The 26819-nt window shown below is 45.0% G+C and overlaps 1 protein-coding gene across 5 annotated transcripts in view; it reads left to right on the top strand.

Moving 5' to 3' along the window:
• The window catches only part of MYLK (myosin light chain kinase), a 270952-nt gene that overhangs the window by 44260 nt on the left and 199873 nt on the right, over positions 1-26819 (top strand). For all 5 annotated transcript variants that reach the window (XM_011950787.1, XM_011950783.1, XM_011950784.1 and 2 more), the window contains exon 2: positions 3162-3289. The gene's annotated coding sequence lies outside the window, so the exon portion shown is untranslated. The remainder of the gene's footprint in view (positions 1-3161; positions 3290-26819) is intronic.

Genomic DNA, 26819 nt, shown 5'->3' on the forward strand with positions numbered 1-26819 from the left:
TTCGTGTCCTTTGTAGGGACATGGATGAAGCTGGAAACCATCATTCTCAGCAAACTATTGCAAGAACAGAAAACCAAACACCACACGTTCTCACTCATTGGTGGGAACTGAACAATGAGAACACAGGAAGGGGAACATCACACACTGGGGCCTGTTGTGGGGTGGGGGAAGGGGGGAGGGATAGCATTAGGAGATATACCTAATGTAAATGACGAGTTAATGGGTACAGCACACCAACATGGCACATGGATACATAAGTAACAAACCTGCACATTGTGCACATGTACCCTCGAACTTACAGATAATTTAAAAAAAACTATTAAAAAAATTACCTGTCCAGACCTTTGATTTAGATCCCTGCAAAAATCCCAAGTCATATTTTATTATTCTCCTTTTTATCAAATGTTGATTTTTAAGTTACCAAACTCTGAGGCTAGGCGCAGTAGCTCACGCCTGTAATCCCAGTACTTTGGGAGGCTGAGGCATGTGGATCACTTGAGGTCGGGAGTTCAAGACCAGCCTAGCCAGCATGGTAAAACTCCATCTCTACTAAAAATACAAAAATTAGCAGGACATGGTGGCGTGCACCTATAGTCCCAACTACTTGGGAGGCTGAGGCACAAGAATCACTTGAACATGGGAGGCAGAGGTTGCAGCCAGCTGAGATCGCGCCCCTGCACACCCCAGCCTGGGCAACAGAGCGAGACCCTGTGTCCAAAAAACAACAAACAAACAAACAAGAAACAGTAATGAAACGCCCAATGTTACCTTTTGAAAACCCTGTTGGTAGAATTGTCCATTGTGTTGTTCAGTCCTCTCTCTGGAGAGAGACCTTTTGGAAATTAGCACTGGAGGGCCCTGTTACCTGATGAAGTGACTTCGCGTCCTCATCTGACAAGGAGAATTGTGTGACCCTGTCCTGTTTCCTTTTTTGCCACAAGTGTCAGGGAACTTGGGGATAGATGTAATGCTTGATGGGGTTGCAAAATTAGCTTAGAAAATCATTTTGCCTTTATAATCAGCTTTTATATGGTTTTAATTTTTAAATAATTAACAGCTTTATATTTTGTTTTCTTGTGAGTGGCTTCTAACTGTTTGAGAAGCAGGAGAGTATTAAGTATCTGTGTTGCAGGTGAGTTGTGAAATAATTAACAGCTTTATATTTTGTTTTCTTGTGAGTGGCTTCTAATTGTTTGAGAAGCAGGAGAGTATTAAGTATCTGTGTTGCAGGTGAGTTGTGAAATAATAGCCAGATGTGGCCTAATCAGCTGGGCAAAAGAATGGAAATGACAGAGCACCCAGGGGCCTCCCATGTGCATGGGGCAGGGTAGTGAACTGAGGATAGGAAGAGCAGCAGGTTTCGAGGCTCCTCTGGCTGGTAGAAAGTGGAAGGGGGCTGGTGAGAATGAAGGGCCAGGTGTGCTCACTGGAGGTGGAATCAAGGTTAAGGAAGTAAGAAGCAGGAGGTATCCCTAAACCCTCACCAGAGATGGATATATATTGAGGGGGTGGCAGCAGATGTCCTGAGCTTGACTTTTCTCTTCAAGGTCAGGAGAAGTCCTGCTAGGATCACCTGGCTTAGCTTATGAGACATGTGGAAACCATTCCTTATAGAAACACCTGTTCTGCTTTAGCTGTCATTTGGTCCTGTGGCCAAACAGATTACAGGGAGCAACTGGGTGCACACAAGGCTGGCACTCTTGAAATGAACTTTCTGCTGACACTTCCTGTCCAGGTGGAAAAGAGCAACTGGCTCTGGGAATTCCACCTCATCCTGCCCCTTCTTTGAGAGCCCAGTCTCTCCCATTTCCTTTTCAAAGTGTCCCTCAAAGTGTCAGGGGAAGCCACCACGCTAAACTCAGGGTTTCCACCCTCTCTGTCTCCTTTGTGATTTATTAAGGGATTATGTAAGGACTTTTTCAGTCTGGAAGTCCCCTGCTGAAATGCTGTCTTAGTCTGTCTGTGCTGCTATGAGAAAATACCTGAGGCTGGGTGATCTACAAATAGTAGAATTTTTTCCTCACAGTTCTGGAAAATGGAAGTCCAAGATCAAGATGCCTGCAGATTTGGTGTCTTGTGAGGGCTGTTTTCTGCTTCCAAGATGGTGCCAAGTTGCTTTGTCCTCACTTGGCAGAAGGCAGGAGAGCAAAAACGGGCCAGCCAGTTCACTCCAGCCCCTTTATAAGGTTGCTGATCGTATTCTCAAGGGCTCTGCCCTCCTGACTTAATCACCCCCCTAAAGGTCCTACCTCTTAATACTGTTGCTTCAAGGATTAAGATTCAACTTAAATTTTGGGAGGGAACAGAAAACATTCAAAAACAGCAAATGCCGTTGTGAGGGCTTGATTTCCTTTGGATTTTCAAACTGTCCTTTTCACATTAACACACCATCTGGAAGGGTAGCTTATAAAGGGCCCTGAAATAAGTTATTTGTCCCTCAGAGGAAATGGAATTGCTATTTATTGTAGGTATTTGTTTCCCTCTTAAAAAGTGAGATTTGCCCTCAGAGGAGAACAAAAGTTTCTGAAGGGAAGAGAAGGAGGAATTTCAGGAGCCTGGGCCAGGCTGAGTGGGGGGCCCCGTGTTCTGCCTTGGTGTGGGTGTTGGGGAAACAAAGCATATCGGCCCAGCCCTGGGACAGTGAAGGTAGGAGAGACACTCCTCTAGAAGCACAGTCCTCTCCCAGGGTGTCGGTGTTTTTTTTTCCGGCCCTGTCAGCCCTTTCTTCCCCTGGCCATGTCACTAAAGCCAGATCTCTGATAGCCAGGAACCAGCTCCCTCCAGAACTCCCCAAGAGCTACCTGTCTGCACTGCCTTTCACCTGCAGGAAGGCAGCTCCCATGGCTTTCCTCCCTCACCCCTGCCAGGGCCTCTCCCTAGAGCCTGCAGCCTACCCTGAGTACCACCCTCATGGTTCCGCATCTGTCCTCTGTGGGAGAAGAAAGCACCTCGTTCTGGTTCTTCTTGTAACTATTGTTCCTGAACTCTAAACGCATAACCCCCCCACACGGTAATAAAAGCCACCCATCGTCACTGTTGGGACGCTTCCCTGTTTCTACATAGCCTGTCCCAGAGTGATGTACTCCTCCCAACTGCTCCCACATCCCTTTTGCGTGTCTGTCTCTGATTTGGCTTTCCTTTCCTCCTTCCCACCCACCCAGGTGGCTCCCGAATCAGCTGCCTCTGCTGCAGTTCAGAGCAACTTCAGGAGCTTCCCAGCCGAGAGCTTCAGAACGCCTTTCCTGTCCCCCTGGCCCAGTTGCCACAACAAACAACAGAGAAGACGGTGGTGAGTGAGCAGAGTTTACATTATGCTGTTGACCATTCCTCCTCAGTCCACCCTGGGGAGGCTGCAGAGAGGGGAGCTGTGTGTCTTTCTAGGTGCCCAGAAGAGACTGCTGCCCCCAAGGTGAGATGGCACCTGGCCAGCTGCCCAGGCAGGTAGGAGTGAAGGCAGCATCCTGCAGCATTGTCTGTTGATCTTGGCTTAGCTGGTCAGAATTCTTGAACTGGTGAAGGTGGTGGGAATCATCATTGGAACTAGCCAGGAAACAAGAATAAGGGCCTGTGGGATGCCATGGCTGCTGCTAGAAACTGTTCACACTGCGCACTGTGGTACTCCATCCTTCCAAGCTGGCTGAAAACTTTCTCCTGCTGCTCCAGGAGGCTGCTCTGACTAACTCTGGTTTTGATTTCTCCTTTGACTCCATGGTTCCTTGGCAAGCAGGCATTGTTGGGGATGGAACACAGATAGAACTTTGTGTTACCTGGACTCATAACGATAGCTAGTTCTGTGGGACTGAGCAGCTTCCAGAGCACTGCCCATAACCTGGTCACCTGCACTCTGGTGAGAAATCCCATGTGATAATAGGTGTAGAGTGAGCCTGTTTAACAAAGACAGTGCCTTCTTTGGGCAGCTATACAATAGAAAATATTTTAAATAATATTCCAAAAGTGTGGGTGATCATTTGGGATTTCATATGTGTACTTTGGGGCTTTCGGGGTTTCCACTGCTTTCTGCAGCTTTAGCAGTGAGGAAGGTGGTTTCCCGCTGCTACCCTTGACCCCCTCCTTAGGGTCTAACTACTACAGTACTTCAGGGGTCCTCAGCTAACATCAGCCTGGGGTGAGGGTGTCTGTTAACTCTCAGTGCAGAGGAGGTTAGCAGGGTCAAAACCAATACCAGTGAAGCAAAGAAAGTGAGAAGGTTGGTGGATGGTGGAAGTGGGGAGGCATGAATTAATAACAGGAAGTGTGGCCTGTGATTTCAAAAAAATAATGCTGATTGTTTCCCCTATGGTGCTAAACCTGCTTTGAACTATGACCCCATCATTGACTCGAGAGAACAGCTTCTTAGACTACTTTGAAAGACATATTGAAGTATGTAGGGCCTGCTCTTTTGTTAAGGAAATAAATCCCATAACATCAAAGGAATTTTTAAAAAAGTGACTATGAGGTTGGACTCTAAAATGGCTAATAAAGGGAAAAGCAGTGTCCTACTACTGCCTGAAAGAAAACACAGCACATATGGCTGAGATGGGGCTTTATTTTAGGATTTGTGGGAGGCTGGACCAAAGTGAACACTGAACATATGAGCAAGGCATCCTTTAAAAGAAAGCCTTAAGGCTTTTCACACTGTAAAGCACCATAGGTAGAAGATCAAAGGATGCAAAAAATAATGCAAGTCCCTCTATTTTAAAGGCACATCTGCCTGGCCAAAAGTCAGGATGAAAGTTGTGCCTCTGGTACTGGTGAGTGGTCTATGCCAGAAGCCCTCTTTGTTTAGTCACCTACTTTATGCTGTGACAAGGACATTTGCAATGAGGAAAAGAAGTAAATAAAAATGAGATAAAACTTCAGTTTTAAAGCCTAGGGGCTCATGACACCATAGGACTCACCCAGTATTCCTTTCTTCGCATCATTGGGGCCATTTGAGCTAAGCTCTAGAGACACATCTGGTCAGTGCAAAGGCAGTCTAGAACTCATGCCCTTCTCTGTGAGTCCCTTAAAGTCTAAGCGAATGGGACACTCATAGGTAATACAGGACTCCTTAGCAAGATGCAAACATTTTAAAAAATTTACTAATAATAGTTGTACATATTCATGGAGTACATAGTGATGTTTTGATATAATTAATATATGGTGATCAGATCCAGGCAATTAGCATATCCATCTTTGCAAACATTTATCATTTCTTTATGTTTGAAACATTCAATATCCTCCTTCTACCTATTTGAAACTATGTATTATTGTTAACTATAGTCATCCTACAATGGTATAGAACAGTAGAACTTATTCTTTCTATCTAGCTGTAATTTTATATCCTTTAGCAAATCTCTCCCTATCCCTCCCTTCCTGCTACCCTTCCCAGCCTCTAGTATCCTCTGTTCTACTCTTTTACTTCTTAGAGATCAACATTTTTTAGCTTTCACATATGAATGATAACACACCGTGTCTAACTTTCTGTTCCTGGTTTATCTCACTTAATATAATGTCCTCCAGTTCTATCCGTGTTGCCGCAAATGGCAGGATTCATTCTTTTTTATGGTTAAATAGTATTCCATTGTGTATCTATACCACATTGTATTTATCCATTCATCTTCTGTTGGATACCTACATTGATCCCATATCTTGGCTGTATGTAAATAGTGCTGCAGTAGACATGGGGATACAGACATCTCTTTGATATGATTTCCTTTTTTCCTTTGGATAAATTCCCAATAGTAGAATTGCTGGATCATATGGTTGTTCTATTTTTAGTTTTGGAAGAACCTCTATACTGGTTTCCATAGTTGCTATACTAGTTTACATTCCCACCAAGAGTATATGAGTTTCCTTTTCTCCTCATCCTTGCCAGCATTTGTTGTTTGTGTTTTTGAAAATAGCCATCCTAACTGGGATAAGATGATACCTCGTTGTGGTTTTGATTTGTATTTCCCTGATGATTAGTGATGTTGGGCATTTTTCCATATATTTGTTGGCAATTTATATTTCTTCTTTTAAGAAATGTCTGTTCATATAATTTGATCATTTTCTAATCAGATTGTTTTTCTGCTGTTGAATTGAGTTCCTTGCATATTCTGGATATTAATTCCCTGTCAGGTGAGTAGTTTACAAGTATTTTCTCCCATCCTGTAGGTTTTTTCACTATTTGTTTTCTTTGCTTGCTTTGCTATGCAGAAACATTTTCATTTGATATAATACTATTTGTTTATTTTTGCTTTTGTTCCCTGTGCTTTTGAGGTCTTACTCATAAAATATTTTCCCAGACCAATGTTCTGAGGCATTTTCTTTATGTTTTCTTCTAGTAATTTTATCATTTCAGGTCTTACATTTAGGTCTTTGATCCATTTTGAATTGATTTTTGTATAGGATGAGAGGTAGGGGGGTCTAGTTTTATTCTTCTGCATATGAATATCCAGTTTTCCCAGCACCATCTATTCAAGAGAGTATCCTTTTCACGAAGAATATTCCTGGTACCTTTGTCAAAAATCAATTGGCTGTACCTATGTGGATTAATTTCTGGGTTCTCTATTTGTTCTGTTGGTCTATGTGTCTGTTTTTATGCTAATACCATGCTGTTTGGGTTACTACAGCTTTATAGTATATTTTGCAGTCTGGTAGTGTGATACCCCCAGCTGTGTCATTTTTGGTCAGGACTGCTTTGGCTATTTAGGGCCTTTCATTGTTCCATATAAAATTTAGGAATTTTTTTTTCTTTTTCTGTGAAGAATTTCATTGGTATTCTGATAGGAATTGCATCCAATCTGTAGATTGCTTTGGATGGTATTGTCATTTTAACAATATTAATTCTTCTGATCCATGGGCATAGGATGCCTTTCCACTTGTTTGTATCCTCTTCAGTCTCTTTCATCAGTGTTTTGTAGTTTTCCTTGTAGAGGTCTTTCACCTCCTTGGTTAAATTTATTCTTATTTTTTTTGTAGCTATTGTAAATGGGACTGCCTTCTTGATTTCTTTTCAGCTAGTTTCTTGCTTCTGTGTAGAAATGCTACTCATTTTTGTATATTAATTTTATATCCTGTAACTTTACTAAATTTGTTTATCAGTTCTAAGTTTTTTGGTAGAGTCTTTATATACATATATATATGGTAGTTATCATCTTTTCATTTCCAGATGTAAGAATCCCTTGAGCATTTCTTGTAGGGCCAATTTAGTGGTGATGAATTCCTTTACTTTTTACTTGTCTGTGAAATATTTTATTTCTTCTTCATTTGTGAAGATTAGCTTTGCTGGGTATAATATTCTTAGCTGACAGGGTTTTTCCCTTCTTTCTTTCAATACTTTAAATTCTATTTCCTGGCCTGTAAGATTCCTTTTGAGAAATCTCCTGTTAGTCTAATAGAGATTCCCTTATATGTAACTTAGTGCTTTTCTCTTGATGCTTTTAAAATTATTTCTTTGTCTTTGACTTTTGACAATTTGATTATAATGTGCCTTAGTGAGGACCTGTTTGGGTTTAATCTATTTGGGGTTCTTTGAGCTTTCTAGACCTGAATGTCCATCTCTCTCCTAAGACTTAGGAAGTTTTCTGCTAATTTTTATTTCATTCGTTGATTTCCTTTTAGTTCTTTTTAAATGATATCCATCTGTTTGTTGAATTTCTCATTCAAATCTTGAATTATTTTCCTGATTTCATCAGATTATCTCACTGATTTTCCTTAAGATTATTATTTTGAATTGTTTTTCTGGCATTTCATACATTTCCTTATGATTGGAGTCTGTTACTGGAGAATTACTGTTTTTCTTGGGAGGTAACATGTTTTCTGGTTTTTTCATGGTTGTGTTTCTATATTGATTTCTATGCATCTGGTAGAAAAGTTGCCTCTTCCAATTTTATGAAGTAGGCTTTGTAGAGAAAGACTTATTTATATGAATGTGTCTTGTGATGTCGGTTCAGTGGGGTGCATTTGCCTGGGTTCTAGATTGATGCATTAGTGTAGTCTCTGTGTAGTTTCTTCACCTGTAATCCACACTAGTGGCATTTGTGATTTCTCAGTGGCCTAGGTTGAAAGAGTTTGTGGTGACAGTGGTGTGGCTTTACCAGGCTGGGCTTGCTGGGTTTGCTGGGCTCTTTCTAAGGTTGGAGGATATAAATGTAAATGATGGATTGACGAAATTTGGGTCTAGCTTGCTGGGTTTGGGGTCCCAGGGCTGTTATTCTGGCCAGGAGCATGAGCATGCAGATGTTTGGCCAACCTAGTGTGTCTGTCAGGAGTGATCTGTGGGGCTGTTTTTCAGACTCAGGACAGGAAGCTGACAGAAGGCTACTTGGCTGAACTCAGGTCGTGTTTGCTGGGGACTACCTACAGGTCTGTTTCTCATGCTTGTGACACAGCCACATGGTTGCTTGGTTGGCTGGGGGGCATGTCTGCTGGGGATGGTCCATGGGGCTGTTTCTTTATCTCAGGACATGGGCTTATAGCTGCTCAACCAGCCTGGCGATGTGTCTGCCAGGGGCAGCCCATGCAGCTGCTTTTTAGGCCCAGGATGCAGGCGCAAGGCTACTCAACTGGTGTGGGGGCATGCCTGCCAGAGGTGGCCCACAGGGCTATATCTCAGGCTGGGACATGGACAGACAGCTGCTCAGCCAGCCTGGGAGAATATCTGCTGGGGATGGTCCACAGCGTTGTTTCTTAGGTTTGGGACACAGGTGCAAAGCTGCTCAGCTGGCATAAGGGCATGCCTGCCACGGATGCCCTGTGGGTTTCTCAGGTCTCTTTTGGGGGTTGGGGTGGTACAGGGCCACTAGGCAGGCCAGGAACATGCCTATAACGGGGGGATACTATTATGGAGCTGTTTCTCAGGTCCTGAGTGTGGGTGCATAGCCACTTTGCTGGTGCAAGGGCATATCAACTGCTTGGAGGCTCAGGGGCTTCTCACATTTAGAGGAGGGCATGCAACCATTTGGCTGGCTCAAGAGTAGGTTTGCTCCAGTCAGAACTGACAGATTGATCCTCTGGCTGGAAGTGCAATGGCAGGGGTTGGTTTCCCTGCTATGCAGGATCAGAGTCACAGCTGATCTTGGGCCCAATCTCCATGCAACTGAGGTTGCATGCCACCCATGTGAGCTTGGTAAGGAAAATGGAGCTCCAGTGCTGGGAGGCGCCGTAGTTACCAGCCTCCAGAGCAGGATTCAATCCAGAGGTGGCTCAGGTCTCAAGATTGTGCCTTGCTGCGGCAGCTTGGTTCACAAGAGGTGGGAGAGATGGGAAGTGCATACCTTGTGCTCCTAATTCAGGGCAATGTGACTGTGTGAATTCCAGTGTGTCTCCAAACTGGGCCCAGGACTTGTGAGGACTGTGGGATTCTCCTGTTGTAAGGACTGTAGGTGTTTGCAATGCCGATGGGGACTGGTGGGGACCTTCTGCTTACCTTTTCCTTGCAACAAGAAGTCTCTCCTGACTTCAGACAGATCCAATCTTAGCAGGAGAGATAGAGCTGCAGAGGTTGGGTGGCTCCATGCTGCCCTCCTGGATTTCCAGTCACCACAGGTGTGTCTCCATGCCCTGTTGCATTCTAACACTCTCCCTACCAACATTTCTCGCTAGATGTTTCAAAAGGTCAAGTAACCTGTAGTTTCCTCTATATGTATTTTCCTCTATATGTATTTTCAGAGATGTCAGTGGAAGATCTTTTGTCTGAATTCCATGTCTTTTGTTTTGTTTTGTTTTTGTTTTTTGAGACAGGGTGTTTCTTTGTTGCCCAGGTTGGAGTACAGTAGCACAATTATAGCTCACTGCAGCCTCAACCTGTCAGGCTTAAACAATCCTCCTGCCTCAGCCTCCTGAGTAGCTGGGACTCTAGGTGCACACCACCATATCCAGCTTTTAAATTCTTTGTAGAGATGGAGTCTTGCTGTGTTATCAGGGCTGGTCTCAAACTCCTGGGCTCAAGCAATCCTCCCACCTCAGTCTCTCAAAGTGCTGGAATTACGGGCATGAGCCACCGAATCCAGGCTTATGAATTCCATGTTTTTAATGAAGATGATCATTCTGCTTTTGATATAATAACTTTGAACAATGAATTGTGATATATATCATATCAAAGTATATTTATATATGCTTCATTATTATTTTTCTTTTTTTAATGAAAGCACATGTATTTTAGAGAGCTCTATATTGCTTGATATATAACTTGTAGTTAAATAGGGGGTTTGATCATGTTTCTTTAAAAGGTGGGCATTAGGACCTTGATCAATACGGTAACCATCTCTTATGTTATTGTTTCTGTGAAAAATTAAGTCCCCTTCCCCAGAAAAGAATGTAACTCTCATCAATGTGGCTGACATGACATGACATTCTACCAGGCATGACTTTCATTCATTCAACAAGTGCTCCTTGAATGATGAGTGAGGCAAAGTCCCTGCTCTCATGTAATTTTCATTCTAGTAGAACAGGAAGACAGTAACATCCAGCAGTGATTTTAAAGTACAGTAAGAGCCAGACTCAGTGGCTCACACCTGTAATCCCAGCACTTTGGGAGGCCAAGGTGGATGGATCACCTACAAGTGGAGGGAGAGGAGTGAGGGATGAATTCTGGGCCTGAGCACTTGGATGGACAGTGGAGCCTTTTGCCTGGATGGGAAGTGCTGTGAGAAGAGCACATTTGGCTGGAGAAAGTGGACAGGTCCTGTATGTCTTGTTAGATAAACCAGTCGAGATCTGGAGTAGACAGTGAGATGTCAAATTCTGGAGGTCAGTGGAGAGGGTGGGATAAGAAATGTGTGTGGAGATCACCAGCCTCTAGATGGTGTATAAAACTGCACGACTGGATTTGATCACCTCAGGAGTGAGCATGTCAGTCATTTAGAGACCAGGAAAAGGAAGTAGGAAGAAAAACAGGAGAGCATGGCATTCCAGAAACCAAGGGAAGAAAGTCTGTCAAGAAGCGGGGGTGGTGATTAACTGTTAGTGCAGCCACGAGGTATTTAAACCCATTATCACACAAGGAATAATGCTTTCTTGGTGCTTTCCTGCTTTCATATGTGCTCGTGGGCCTCATCTTCCCCCATTAAACTGGAAACTCATTGAAGCCAGGGATGATTTCTTTCTTCTGTTTGCACTCAGAGCCACTCAAAGCTGTGCCTTAACTGCGTCACCCCAAAAGCTCTTCAGTGTGAGGTTGAGGCCTGAAGTAACGTTTCCTGAGGATCTACTTTTGGAGTTGTTTATTGGGGGGTGTGGGGACAGTGATGACAAGGAAGGTTCAGGACTAGTCCCTTCCTAGGCAGAAGAGGCTACTGATGTCCCAACTCTGAGTAGAAGGGTTGGGTGGCAGAGGAGAAGACAGATGGAAGGAGTAGGACGGATGCACAAACGTGTCAGATTCTTGACATCAGAAACTGTCAGTCTCACAAATGTGGTCATAGGACTTCAACCTGACAAAGCAGGGACACTGAGGGGTCATGATGGCCTCTTTGCCCGCTGATTGAGACAGCAGTAGGATTCTTTATCATACTCTGTAAAGTACACGTGACCCCCTGCTGCGGCTGAAGAAGGATGGAGGAGTCCCTCATGGCTTCCCTTGAAGGTTTCTTACTCAGAACTACCAGTTTAGGTTCTTACAAAGTCTAGAGAATCCAGATGGTACCTGTGTCTGGGGAGTAATTGTATGGGCTGTGCTCTGGGACAGCAGTGGCCTCTTCTCTTGACCAGGTTTCATTTCTCTGTATTGATGGGGAGTACCCAGGCCTGAGGGTCTGGTCATTTTTGACTAGAGGCAGTATCTGTAGTGGAATAGCCTGAAGACACTGTCTTAGCCTATTTTATGCTGCTATAAAAGAATATCACAAACCAGGTAATTTGTGAAGAATAGAGACTTATTTCTTACAGTTCTGGAGGCTGGGAAGTCCAAGTTCAAGGGCTGGCTTCTTGCTGGGGCCTTCTTGCTGTGTCATCCCATGGTGGAAGGTAGAAGGACAAGAGAGAATAAGAGAGCAAGAGCGGGGTTGGACTTTTTTTTTAATGACAAACCCACTCCTACAATGATGAACCCATTCCTGAAATAACATGAATCTATTAATGAGGACAAAGCCTTCATTACTTAATCAGCTCTTAAAGGTCCACCTCTCAAAACTGTTGCAGTGGGAGTCAAGTTTCCAAAACATGAATTTTGGGTGACACATTCAAACCACAGCAACTCCCTACAGGGTTGGACAAATTGGGAGTTAATCTATATAGGTAAAGGGATGGGTTTTCTGGCAATTGGGAGATTGCAGTGAGGTTTGGATCTTGTCCTGTCTCTTCCATAAACATAGTGAAAGCAGACGACTCATAGTATCATAGGAAAGCATAAGAGTAGTTTCTGTTTGGGGCACTTGTGAACACTTTGACAAGATGGAAAGCCATCTTGGGGGAGGCAGGACCAGCAGTTGAGCCCCTACAACACAAAGGAGACCCTGGATGTGGGATGAGGGTGGACCCCTAGTCCTGCAGAGTTTAAGCTGGTAGGAGGCCTGCAGACCAAGGGTTCATCCTTTGGAGTTTTTCTTGGAACTTATTACTAAATGTTTCCAGATAATCCCTGATCATGGGGCCTGATAAAATTCATTCTTACTGCTAAAACTATGTTAAGATAAAAGTTGTTTTTATTCATTTGCTATCCATTAAAGCCATCACAGACTAATTATTTTTCAAAAGAAAGAAAACTATGCTACAGTTCTGCAAGTAACTTATGACCAGATGTTGAGGTCTTGGGATACCCTGCCCTACTTAAAAAATATTGTAAGAGATCTTTAGATGGTAAAATCTAAAAATAAAACCCAAAATATAAAAAAGATGAATAATAGCAAAGCATGATATTTCAAGAGTTTTGTTGACTTATTTATTTTTTATTTATTTTTAAAAGAATCATAAGTTATAATTTAATACCAGTTGCTGAGACTTAGATATACCCAATTTTGTAGTGGGGAGGGAGGGTAATTATAGAAAGCAAGAGAGAAAACTTTGAAAATCACTGGTAGCTCAGCCAGGTGTGGTGGCTCACGCCTGTAATCCCAGCACTTTGGGAGGCCGAGGTGAGTGGATCACTTGAGGTCGGGAGTTCAAGACCAGCCTGGTTGGTTGACATGGTGAAACCCTGTCCCTACTAAAAATACAAAAAAAAAGAATAGCCAGGTGTGGTGGTGCATACTTGTAATCCCAGTTACTTGGGGGAACTGAGACAGGAGAATCACCTGAACCCGGGAGGCAGCGGTTGCAGTGAGCCGAGATCGCACTACTACACTCCAACCTGGGCAACAGAGTGAGACTTCATCAGAAGGAAAAGAACAAGAGAGAGGGAGGGAGGAAGGCAGGAAGGAAGGAAGGAAGGAAGGAAGGAAGGAAGGAAGGAAGGAAATTGCTGGCAGCTTAGTTGAATAGTCAGTGGGTATCTGCAAGCTAGACTTTATCATGCACACAAATCTTCGATCTGAAAATGAGCGGCAGTGGAAGTAGTGGTGGTGGTAGGCGGCAGGAGTGAAGATCATGTCCCATTAATTTAGGGTATCTGAAAAAGACATGGAGCCACTGACTACTTCTGTATCCACCAGTTTTCCACTCAGCTGTCTGAGGTGAGTAGAAATTGTGTTAGGCATTTCCATAACCTTATCCTTAACTGTGTTCCCTCCTTTTCTTAGTGCCTGAGGTGAGTCTGGCAGTATCAGTGCTTCCCTGCTCCCATTCATACAACTATGTTTTCAGATCCTGGCTTGTTGTGGGTTAGTTAGCAGTTCTAGGCCAGATTTCTCAGATTTCTGTTCTTACCTCTTCTGCCCAACTACAACAGCTGGTGGTTGTAGTAACTGGCCTTCGCCTGAGTCACACCCTCAGGTCATGCATCCCCGCCTTTTATAGGCAGGGTGGTTAGCATGAGAGCCCTGCTCTGTGCTCTCATGAAGGATGAGGGGAGAGGAGAAGAGCACCTTAGGATGATGGTAGAACTTTCAGTTCTCTTGACAACAAATTAAATGAAGGCATACGCTCTCCATGAGTTTTATTCAGTACAGACCTGGTGTCTGATGCTACAGTTAAGAGATTAGATTTAGAAGGATGGTAGCGCACCGGGTTTGGTGGAAGGAATGAATGGGATGTAAGGAGAGATGATGGTCTGTGCATCTCAGACAAAAGGAACTTAAAAAGGGGAGTCTTCAAATTCAAAAGAATGCCCCCCTGGAAAAAAAAGGAGCCTCAGAAATATCTCAAATGCACAGAAATTTGAATTAGAATCCAGAAGATGAAAATCAACATGAATAATACGAAAATAAATAAGGAAATATTCTTTACTTAAAAATTTTAAAAAGTCAGCTAAATGTTGACAGGATGTGAAGGGGTAGATGACATTTTAAGATAAAGACTATGGGAAAGGAGTTTATTTTGCCACTATCTCTCCTATAGACTTTTGCTAATAACTGTGAAGGGTCTTAGATTTCACATACTTTCAAGTTAAGGAGTTAACCTGCCACAGTTTCATACATGCTGGCAGAAGATGAGACTTATAGGTTAGAGATAAGGGACTTTGTGATTCACAACAATAACAGTAATCAGAATATCAGCATTTTCCTGTACTGGTTCTTTGAGCTCCGACCTCCACAGGTTGACACCAAGAGGGCCAGGTGATACCTGCACACACAGTGGAGAGAAGTCCTGGGCCTTGGGAACTTGAGAGTTCTGTAATGAACAGTAAGTGTGCCTGCACTTTGCTCCATCCTGAGGGAAACTCTCTCTCTTTGAAGGCTGTTTGCTATGCAAATCTTCTTGAAAAGATAGTCAGGAACAAAGGCAGTCAGCACCTCTGCTTGCAAGATGTGCAAAACTGTGAGAGACATGAAGAATGGTCTCCCAACTGCTGCATCAATAAAAAGGTAGAGGAAGCTAACGTTTATTGCATCCTTGCCGTGCACCAAGCACTGACCAGGAGACTTCTCATTTCTTGCCTCATCAAAGTTCCAAAGCAGTCTTGCCCAGCGGTGGTGCTGTTGTTGTTTTATCGATAAGGAAGCTGGTGAGTCAGGGAACTGGAATATCTAGGTGGAGGACTTGTGTATGTATTATGTACTTCTTATGTGCTAAGCATTGTGCTAAGAAGTAGCTAAAACTTAATTAGATGCTTATCAGGTGCCAAGCACAGTTCTAAGAGCTCTCCATGAATTGATTGATTTAATTCACCACAACTAAGATTATCAGGCGCTGCTGACGAAACCGAGGCACAGTGGGTGATGGAACTGAGATTCAAATCTGCACATTTAACCACTGTGTGGCTGTGAGTTGTGGGTTTTTGTTTTTGTTTGGGTTTTTTTTTTTTTTTTTGAGAGAGGGTCTGGCTCTGTTGCTCAGGCTGGAGTGCAGAGGTGCCATCTCGGCTCACTGCAACCTCTGCCTTCTGGACTCAAGCAGTCCTCCTTCCTCAGCCTCCTGAGTAGCTGGGACCATAGGCATGCGCCACCATACCCAGCTAATTTTTGTGTTTTTTGTAGAGTTGGGTTTTGCTGTGTTGCCCAGACTGGTCTCGACCTCCTGGGCTCAAGTGGTCCACTTGCCTTGGCCTCCCAAAGTGCTAGGATTACAGGCACCCTGTGGTTGTGTTCTTTCTTCATTCCTCAGAGTCACAGCAAGAGGGTCATAGTGAAACTAATGTGTGCCCAGAGGAAGTGGATGTATTTGAAAACTGCCAAGTAGAAATAGTTGAAGTGGGACTGAGTGTGTTTAATCTGCAGAAGAATAAAGGATAAGTTATGCCTGTCTTCAAACATTTGTAGGTATGTCTTATAGAAGAGGAGAGTTCACTCTGTGTGACTGTAGGAGGCAGAATTGGGTCTATTTAGGGGGAGGCATATCATGGCTCAGCAAAAATCATTTCTTGAATAATACAGTGCCCCCTGACATCATATGGGAGTGGGCTACCTCTGAGAGTGGTAACTCAGTGGTTGCCTTTCAGAGATGTGCTGTCTGGGCTCTTGTCAAGGTCCCCACAATAAGCCCCTCTGCTACAGGAGCTGGGCGATGGAAAAGGACGGCCCTAATGAGGTTCTCTAGAGCATTCCTAAGAGAGCTGACCCTGCTAACAGTGACCTGAACTCTTTCCCCTGCCATGCCTCCCTGTCCCTTCTTGGAGCCTCAGGCCTCAGATCTGTTGGACATGCACAGAGATGGTTTCTGCATGTGTGAGGAGGGTGTCTTACCTCTTGGGAATCCAGCACCACCGTAAGGATCTGGCGGAGTTAGTGCTGCAGCTCCTTGCACTCTCAGGCCTGCTGTGTCTCACAAGGGGATCCACTAGGATCTGGACTAAGTCCTGCCTCAAACCCTGCTGGGTTTGGCTCCTTACCTGCCTTCAGCCTGTAATCACCAGCCCCATGGCTCAGCTATACCCTGGCAAATCTCGTCGCACACATCAGGTCCACTGTTGCCCAGTTTGGGACAGAATAAGATTCCTCTGCTGGGTGGGAGGTGGAATGAGCAGATCTCCGTGGTCTTAACTTTATCTGTGGTTCTGTGATTCCTCTTTCCTTGTCAAGTAGCCCAAGCTTTAAAAAGCAAGTGGGAACAGGTGGTTGGGCCAGTGCTGCTCTGTGATGACCTGGCTGTGGCACCCTGGCAACTCCCCTGGTATAGCTGTAGGCCTGGGCTGAGCAGATCTGATCCAGATGCAGGCCCAGAGAGGAACCCTGGGCAGGTAGGAAAAGGAATTTGGGGAGATGGTGAGAAATAGGAGTGGTGGCAACTGGCTTCACAGTATATGTTCCACTCTGCTAGAAACGGCCTCTGCTGGGGGCTAAAGACTCCCCAGAAGTAGTCTTAATTAGTCTGTGGACATCTTTAAAAGAATCTAATTTTCATCAAAGGGTTTTAAAGAGTGATGCTTAGCCCAGTGTAAAGGGCATAGTCAAGATCTGATCCTGAAATAATGTCTCTGCTGTCCTAGATGTCAGGAGAAACTAAAAATATCCTTATCACTCTGAGGAATTCTTGGTTTATTGAACCCATGCCTTTTCCCTCTGAGCATCCTTCCAGAAAGTGAGAGAGTTAGAAAGTAAGCCAAGAAGCTTTAATTACCCAATCTGCTGACATTATTTTATCTACGCCCCTGATATTAAATCTGCAAAGCATTCCACTTAAATCTCAGTGCTAAGAGCAGCCTCTACAAACTTGGGCCTTTGTCCTTCTGCTGGCCGTGGCCCATGCTCTGTTTCCTACCCTACCGCACCCTCCCTCAGACTTCTTAAATTCCGAAGCTCTCTGTGGCACTGGAAATGATCTGTCTATGGACTGTCCATACTTCAGGAAAGTCCCCGATCTGTGTGTGTTTATTCGCCAGTTCTGCTCCCCCCATCTCAGCCTGGCTGTTTGTGGTTGAATTCTGGCATGTGCCCATCATTACGGAAACCTGGATTTGGCAGGGATATTGTACCATGTTTCTATTATTGGCATCTTTGGAGAAGGAAGAGAAAGTCCGTCTAGTTTTTTCCCTCTCTTTTACGTACAAATGAAAATTCAGTTTTTTCCCTCTCTTTTACGTACAAATGAAAATTTATTTCTTATGTTATTAACTTTTCTGGTCAACCAGTCAAATACATCTTCAGTTTCAGGTTGGTTCCCTGGAGTGTGGAAGTTTTCTCCTGGTTTAATGTTGACTCTGTTGTCTAATAGCTGGTTCATTTAGCACCTGATTGGTGCTATGGTTATAGCTGCAACAGGCCACATTTAAGGAGGGCTTCCAGGGAACCAGCACTGTGCTGAGGACTTCAATCCTCATGACCTCTGAGACAAGTGCTATGACCATCTTCCCCCCATTATAGGGAGGACATGAGCTGAAAGAAGTCCAATAACTTGCTGAAGGTCTTGCAGCGGAGCTGGGGCTAGAAGCCAGGCAGTGTGGTGCCAGAGCTGGCTGACTTCAGCGCCTACTTCTTGCTTCCATGCATGCATACATATGCTATACATACATATGGGAGACCCATAGGATATATGCCATCAATACATACTGCTGTGCAGTATGTATTGTGCTCCCACCATCCTCCCAGGAAGTGTTTGTGTCATTATAAAACCCTGTCCTCAGCAAATGTGTGTTAAGAACTTACTGGGTGCAGATCCAAAGATGTACAAACCCAGGTCCTGCTTATAGGCATTGCAGTTGGGGAGACAAGGCCTTGATCTGCAGAATCTGAGCTGGGCTGAGCAGAGGAAGCGTTGTCTGTTTTGTTCACTGCTATGTCTCCAGGGACTATTATAGCACCTGGCAGGTAGTATGCTCTCAGAAACATGTGATGAAGGAACAAACTTCTAATTAAACAAAACCATTTACATTTTTACAAATAAATGAAAGAACACGTGAATTTCTAAGAAGTATGAAGGACATAAACTGAGATTAGAGAACAGATTAAATTATGTACATTAAGCTGTATAAAAAGCTCCCCATGTTGTCCTCATTTTTCTTACTTTTCATAGATTGGTGGGCACAATGTCATGGATGGGGTGCTTGTGGACCCATGTCATAAATAGGGCTTTCGATGCTCTTAGATCCTGCTGGGTGGGGAGGGCTTAGAGAGGAGATGGACCTTGAGGTTGGAGTAGGACTTAGGACTCAGCTGGGTGGAAAAGAACGTGGGAGGCATTCCAGAGCTGCCCTCACTGGCAGGATTATACTGGAGAGGGCAGAAGCCTCATGTTTTGCTTGATAACAGTCGTTTTGAACTTCACGACTTCTCGAAGTTTGGATCCTTTTCTGTCTTACTCAATACTTGCCTCACTTCCCAAGCCTAACCTAACTTGGTTGAGTATCTAAGTGTACATCCCTTCAAACCATGTAGGAATCCCTGGACCTCATCCTTGCCTGAATTCTGGCACCAGATCAAGAAGAACAAGCTTGAACGGAGGCTGAGGCAGGAGAGTAAAATACTGGGGAGCCACAAGTCAGCACCAGGCAAGTTGACAGGAATCAAGAGGACCTGGATGCAAGAGTCATAAAATCCCATGCACTCTGACTCAGTAATTGAAGTTCTCGAAATGTATCTTGGGGAAATAATCTAAAGGATTATTATGGAAATAAAGGGGCCAGGTGCAGTGGCTCATGCCTGTAATCCCAGCACTTTGGGAGGCCAAGGTGGGTGGATCACCTGAGGTCAGGAGTTCAAGACCAGCCTGACCAAAAAGGTGAAACCCCGTCTCTAGTAAAAATACAAAAATTAGCTGGGCATGGTGTCAGGTGCCTGTAGTCCTAGCTATTCGGGGGGCTGAGACAGGAGAATTGCTTGAACCTGGGAGGTGGAGGTTGCAGTGAGCCGAGATTGCGCCATTGTACTCCAGCCTGGGCAATGGAATGAGACTCCATCTCAAAAGAAAGAAAAAGAAAGACAGAAAAGAAAGAAAATCAATAACAAAAAAAAAAAAAAAAAAGAAAGAAAAGAAAGAAAAAGAAAGAAAGGATAAGTTTATGTCCATTAAACTGTTTGTTTTAATGAAATTGGAAGCAACCTAAATGGTAACTAACAGAGGCATCATTAAGTTTTGGCTTATCTACTTGCTGGAATATGATACAGTCACTGAAAATAAGATTTATGAAGAGTGTTCCATATCTGAGGAAAAGCATGAAAAATGAAGGCAATGATAATTTGTATATATAATTTTATTTTTAAAAGTATATACATAGAAAAATACTGGAAAAATATTACAGAAAATGATAGTATTTATATTGGGGGAAAAGTCATTTGTAATCCTACTCACAACCAAACTTTTAGCCAATATTGTTTATTTGTTTATGATTGACAAAAGACAATGGGACAAGGGAACTCAGGTGAGTTTAACATTCCTGTAAAGAGTCAGAAACGAAGACACTGTCTAGCAAAGGAGTAAGGACAGCAATGAAAACATGTTGTCCAAAATAACCTGGAGTGTGAAATAACAGGTTCCTGGACAGAGGGCACATGAAGCCCGAGCTTGGCTGGAATAGGGTGAATGTGGCCAGGGAAGACACCTTTGTCTTTTGTTTTTCTAGAGGCTTGGTGTCTGTAACCAAATTTATCCCTGAGGCCGAGACACAGGAACAGGGCCCATGAGTCAGTGTCTCTGTGGCAGCCCTCTGGGTCAGTGCCCACACAGGCAGGGCAGGCATCAAATTTGACACAGCTGCATGGGAAGACATCTTTGAAGTCATCTCTTGTGTCGGGAGACATGGGAGAGAGGTGGCCATATGTATACCCTGGCTCCCCTAAATAGTCCCAGCATGAGTATTCAAAGAGCCCTTTCCATTCTCAAGAATCCTCATTTGGATAATATGTTATGTGGTCACCCTATTTATTGAAAAGGAGGTTGGAGGACATTCTGGGTTGATGACAGTTGCTCTGCTGGTTGCCTCTAGTGCTTAAGAGACCATGAATTGTCTGGGTGTGGTGGCTCATGCCTGTAATCCCAGCACTTCGGGAGGCTGAGGTGGGCAGATCGCTTGAGGTTGGGAATTCGAGACCAGCCTGGCCAACATGGTGAAACCATGAATTGTCTGGGTGTGGTGGCTCATGCCTGTAATCCCAGCACTTCGGGAGGCTGAGGTGGGCAGATCGCTTGAGGTTGGGAATTCGAGACCAGCCTGGCCAACATGGTGAAACCCCGTCTCTACTAAAAATACAAAAAGTAGCCAGGTGTGGTGGCACATGTCTGTAATCTCAGCAACTTGGGAGGCTGAGGCAGGAGAATCACTTGAACCCAGGAGGTGGAGGCTGCAGTGAGCCAAGATCATGCCATTGCATTCCAGCCTGGGCAACAGAGTGAGACTCCCTCTCAAAAAAAAAAAAAAAAAGAGAGAGAGAGAGATAGTGAATTAAGATTCCCTGATGCAGAGGTGGGCCCAGCCTGATGGAGAAGTGGCCCAGGTGTTGTAGATGAATATCGCTCTGCTATCCTGATTAAGATAAACAAGGTAATTATTCCCAAGCTGCCCCAGCATGTGGCTAGAATTCATATTTAACTTTGACCAAAGAGCTCCTTTTTCCCCTTGCAGTCTTGCTCCCGCATCCCGCAAACCTGGTACATGACCATTAAAATCTCAATAAGCAGAAGCTTAAGTAAGGGTATATAATTTGCCAACTGAACCTTCCCCTGTTTGCAACCTTTTAGCATTAGCAAGTTCTTGACTTTTCATGGAAAAGCCCTGGTATGGCTAGTGCAAAAATCAGTTCAAATGGTAGAGGGTGATAACTTTAAGCAGATAGGGATTTGGCCTGAGTGAGCTTTGTTTACTTCCTCCTGTCTGCCCTTTCTTCTATCGGCTCTGTCAAGGCAGGCTTTTTGGGAACCCCGTTAATGAGCAGACTGCCAAATTGACCATTAGTGATCCAGCCTGGGAGCCAAGACTAGGTTCATCTTGCAAGAAAAGTGGGGTGGGATTGTGGAGAAGACCGCCTCCCCTGTGCCCACAGAAGGATTGGTGTGACCCTGAGTACCCCAATATGCCTGGCTGGACATCTTGGGAGCACTGGGAAACCGGAGGTAAAGACCTTCATGCAGTATCTCCTCACAGCCTTAGCTCAGCGGGGCCCCCAGTCAACAGAGAAGCCGTGACAGGCACAGCTGACTGGACATGTGAATAAACAGATTAACAGTTCAGGGATTGCCAAAGTAAAGAGACATCTAGATCTTCCGTAGATGTTTTGTTTGGTTGGTTGGTTGAGGGGCACAGGTGACAAGTGTTGGGGCAAACTCTGGCTTTTCCTGGACTTAAGCAAGAAGTCAACTTTTGGCACCTGGACACTATTTTAAGTCTCTAGTTAAGAGATAAGGGGAAACCACCGTCTCACTCAAGAGAGAACGCTCTGCTTTGGAGGCCAGGCTAGATATGGAATTGGCCGGAATCTGCTGAGATCTGTGGAGAGGACACCTGAGCAAGCATGGGCTAATGTTAAATCATAGCTTCCTAGAGAGGTTGGGTGGGGAAACCTGACTTTCAAAGGGGGAGAAGGTACCACTGCAAAAGCTTAAACTGAAACAGGTGTAAGCAAGATGGTTCTGACCTCCCCTCATTTGGTTTAAGCGTACATCACAAGGAACAGGTGCTGTCAATAATGAATTCAGTTTTTCTCCTGGGCCCAGAAGCAGAGAGGGATGAAACCATTAAGGCGATGGAACCCAGCCCTGACTAATAGGTATGAGGGGGAACAGAACTGGGGGCAAAAGTTCTTCAGTGTGGGCGTCCTGAATCTCTGCAGCTGACTCTGAGAAGTCCCAGGGGTCTGCTTTCTCTAAGAACAGTTCCATATTGGGTAATGACAAAAAACCAGAGTGAGATTAAAAATGGATTCTTTATATTGAGCATTAATGATGAAAGCTCCAGGTGATAGCATTCTGTTCAATGTTCTATAACTGTTAGAAATGGGGTTTAGTAATTAGAAGTGAATTGTTAATTTAATAGATATGTTTTTATAGGAAAATGATGTAAATAAGTATGCGAAGTACTGCTTTCCGGCCTGATCAATCACAGCTGAAGGGGCCTAGCTATCTGGCTGCTGTGTCCACCAGGTAGAAGCTTACCTAAGTTGTTTGAAAGAAAATGTTCTGGCACTAGAATTGCTGTTTCAAAGCTTTGCAGGGATGGTAAACAGCATACTGCTCTTCAGAGCACTATACCAATCTTGTTATTGTTGGTGTGAGAGAGCATCTAACACTCAATAAATGCTGGGCACTCCAGGCTGAATGCTAAAAAAATGAACTGCTGCCTTTGTTTAGCACAGTGTCTCCAGCAGGGTGCAGAATTTCAAGTTCAGGAGTAGACACGTATGAAGGGTCTTAGGGTCTTTGAACAGGCCAATGCCCCATTAGCTTTTTAATTTTCCATCCCACTTTCCTGGCTCCCGGGGCTCTATTTTTCTCTTCGATAAACTGTTTTCTCCAATAGGATTCCAAATTCCCTATTGGAAGTTGAACCCCGTATCCTCAAGGCCCGTGCTCCCTGAGCCAGGTATGAGTGCAGCTAATAGCTGGTGGCAGTCCATTGATCTCCCTGTTGGCCCTGCATCTGCCTGTACTTCCCCCTTGCAGCTGATGGAGGATCCTGTGTGGAAGGGCTCCCTCGCCCCAAGTGCAAATGGCTCCCTGTTTCATAGAGGGTTGACAGGGGACACACTTTCTCCTCTCCACTGGGAACCACCTGAGCTGACACCTCTAAGCAGAAGTTCCTCTTTGTGTTCCTGCTGATGGGCTGTGCTCTCAGCTGGTCATTGGTTTTCTCCGTGCCTTCTCCAGGTTCCCAGAGGTCACCATTTTCTTTCTAGTTAGCCCCATTCTAGAAGAGATTTAGGGCTGGGAGGAGAGGAGAAACATATGTTAGCTTCATTAATATCTTTGGTGAAGTGTGAGGAGAAAGAGGTAGCCATGATTGGTAGAAAAATGAGACTGTTAAGGTAGAAAAGTATGTCTGTTAAAAGTATGACTGATATCTCTGTTATCACCCATCATTGCAGATGGTAAAAATCAGTTGTTCTCAGCAACATCACTGACTGCCCTGCTGAGACCCTGGAACTGGAGGGTGTCCTTTGGGAGACAGGCAGGGCATGATGTGGAAGGGCCAGTGTGAGTCACATGAGGACAGCCGAGGGTCTGACTGGACTCCCGGCCAGTCCTGCCACAGGCATTGCAGGCAGCTGGTACTTGAGTGGGCTCACCTGCCTACCTGAGGAGCATGACAGGGAAGGTGAGAAGCGTCCTGAGCCTGTTGGGGGGACTGTTCATCTAGAAGAGACACAACTGGAATCCCCATTGGCAGAGCCAGGGCCAGGCTTAGAGCATCAGGTCAAGACTGCGTGGACTTCAGTCAGCTCAGCTTTAAAGAGCTGTGGCTAGAGGAGAGACTCCAGCAACCTGCAGACCAGCTTAGGGGAATGTCAGGGGAGTGAGGGGCTGAGTGGCAAGGAAACGGGCAGGTGACCACGAGCTCCTTGCTCTCTTCTTGTCTGCTTCTTCTCCAATAGGCTGAGGGTTCCTGAGATCCAGGGGCCTCCTCAAAGCCATAGTGAGGAATGTGCCCCTTCCAAGGCTGCTCCCTGAGTCTGTCTTTCCTAACTTCTCTAACTCCTTCGCTCTTCTCCCTGTATTGCTGTGATTCCTGCCTCCCAGCTGGCTGGGATGGAGCTGGACTTGGTCCCTGCTGAATCTCAGAATCTAGATTGGAGCAGCAGTTGCTCAAATATTCAATGAATACTTGAAGGCAGTGACAGAGAAGGTGAGAAGTGTCCTGAGCCTGTTGAGGGGACTGTTCATCTAGAAGAGACACAACTGGCATCGCCATTGGCAGAGCCAGGGCCAGGCTTAGAGCTAGCTTACATTTCCTCATTTTGTATTCCATTGAGCGCCAGAAATGAAGCAGAGAGAGCTGAACCCTGACACAGTGGGCCAGCCCAAGCCCACTGGGGCACAGAAAGTCTCAGGCTCAGCAGATGCCAGCTCCAGACCCAGGGCCACCCTGCTCACCCATGGCCCACAGGGGGATGCAGATTGAACTCTTCATTCCAGAGAGTGGCCATCTCGATTGGGAAGGGAAGCAGGGGCAGGGGAGGAGAGAGAAATCACAAGGAGACTGTGGGAACCACGAGAAACATGACCATTCTGTCCTGAGGTCTGGGGGTAGGGCCTATGTCCGTGTTTCACCTGCAGCACTTATGTCATTGTATTGGGAGGAGGTCGTTGAAGCCCTCACCTTATTTATAGTCCTAGCGGGCACTGTGGGCACTCAGTAAATACGCAGTGATAGATATGTGGACAGATGATGAGTTCTGAGCCTTAGGCCCTTGTTCTTCCTGCTCTGCTGAAAGCACAAACCTGATAAAGCTTGAGAACCATGATCAGGTAAACTGTTCGAAATAGTCAGGAGAGTCCCATCTTCTCAATCCTTTTGTCCAGCTGTGGAGTAGGCCTTTTAAACAAACAACAGTGGCCTAAGAAGTTGGAATATGGAAGAGATTCCTATATATAAGAACGGCAGGAAATAATGAACTTCTGGAATTTCCTTGCTGAGAGGGCTGTGTGTTGTGGCTGTGGCATTTGGCTACTGCGTGTATGTCCTATTTCCTGTAATACAAGGCTTAGCTCATCACTAGCAGACTGACAAGCTAGTCTCAGAAGCAGGGCAACTGGGATTGTCAAATGGGTTTCCTTAGCATACTCCATCCTGCTTACTGGTGAGAGGTTTAGGATAGCGTGTCTGAGCTGCTGTCTGCAGAGCAGAGTGTGCGAGTGGCCCTGCAGGTGCTGGAGCTCACAGAGAGCCTGCCAGGATGTGCACCTAAAATTATATGTTTAGAAGTCTTCTTTTTTTCTTTCTTTTTGAGATGAAGTTTCACTCTTATTGCCCAGGCTGGAGTGCAATGGCATGATCTTGGCTCACTGCAACCTCCACCTCCTGGGTTCAAGCGATTCTCCTGCCTCAGCCTCCCAAGTAGCTGGGATTACAGGTGCCTGCCACCATGCCTGGCTAATTTTTGTATTTTTAGTAGAGATGGGGTTTCACCATGTTGGCCAGGCTGGTGTCGAACTCCTGACCTCAAGTGATCCGTCCACTTTGGCCTCCCAAAGTGCTGGGATTACAGGTGTGAGCCACCATGCCTGGCCTGTTTAGAGGTCTTCTAACCCCAGAGAGGTTAGGATACTCCCTCAGGGCCTCACTGTTAGCAGACCCTGTCCCTGAAATTTTGTGGTCTTCAGTCAGTTTCTTCTCTGTAGGCCTTGGTTCTCTTATCTATAGACTGAGAAGGTGTGCCAGGGCTCTCTGAGTTCTGTGATTGTGTGCAATCTAGCGGCAGAGCCAGGACAGGACACCAGGACCTTTGAACTCCAATCCACTCCCGGGTCTTCCCTGTGGCATCTCTAACAATGTGACCTTGTCACCAAGGGTCTGAACCTTGGAATCAGAGACCTCAGTTCAAATCCAGCTGATAATAAGTAACCATTACTTATTAGCTTTGAGAACTTTGGCTACTATTACTCAACGTCTGCGTCCTTCTTTTATCTTTAAGATGAAAGCAATACAGTATGTATCTTGTAGAATTACTTTGAAAATTAAAGTAAACTTGGATAAAGCCCTCAGTACAGTACCTGGTCCTCAATAGGCATTCAATAAATGGGTTGTTTGTATTAGTCACAGTTGGTATGTGGTTCAGTCGCTGCACTTGTCTGGACCTTAGGTTTCCTTTCTGTGACTGGACCAGTGCTTCTCTGACTTAGCCGTCCCTGAGGACAGTCGAGAAAGAGCTTGTATTCTAGGGTTAGGGGCTTGGGGTGTAGCCTGTAGCAGCTTGCAGAAAGCCTGGCATTTATTTGAACTCCTATTTATTTGTAAAATCTACTTACAGTTGGTATCCTATACAATGATCTGAATTTTTTGGTTGTAATATAAAAATGCTTCTCCCAAATCTTTGAGTGAAGTTGATGTTTCAGGGTGAGGTAGCCTCAAATATCCCAAAGAGCACACAGCCACACCCCTCTGGGCTGGAGGTGGGATTGAAAGTAGTTTCAAAGATCCCTTCCAGCTCTGAAATTCCAGGCACCTAGAGTAAGTGAGTCTCATCCTCAAAGGACCTAAGGTTGGTACCAAAGAATTCTAAAGGAACCTGAGAAATGGGATCCCTCTACCCTGTCCCTGGTGAGAATGGACAGGGCTGGGTGGAAGTGGAACTACCAGAAACAGGGAGAGACACAGCCCTCTGCAGTGAAGGGTGAAGGAGGCTGGAGGAAGAACCAGGCTGTGTCTGGGCCTGACTGTCAGCCCTTGGGCTGATGACCCTGGCAGGGTTGGCTTGGCAGCTCTCCACCTCCCCAGGTAATTTCCAGGAAACACTAAG

The sequence above is a fragment of the Colobus angolensis genome, unplaced genomic scaffold, assembly GCF_000951035.1.
Source record: "Colobus angolensis palliatus isolate OR3802 unplaced genomic scaffold, Cang.pa_1.0 Scaffold31, whole genome shotgun sequence".
Lineage (NCBI taxonomy): Eukaryota > Metazoa > Chordata > Mammalia > Primates > Cercopithecidae > Colobus > Colobus angolensis.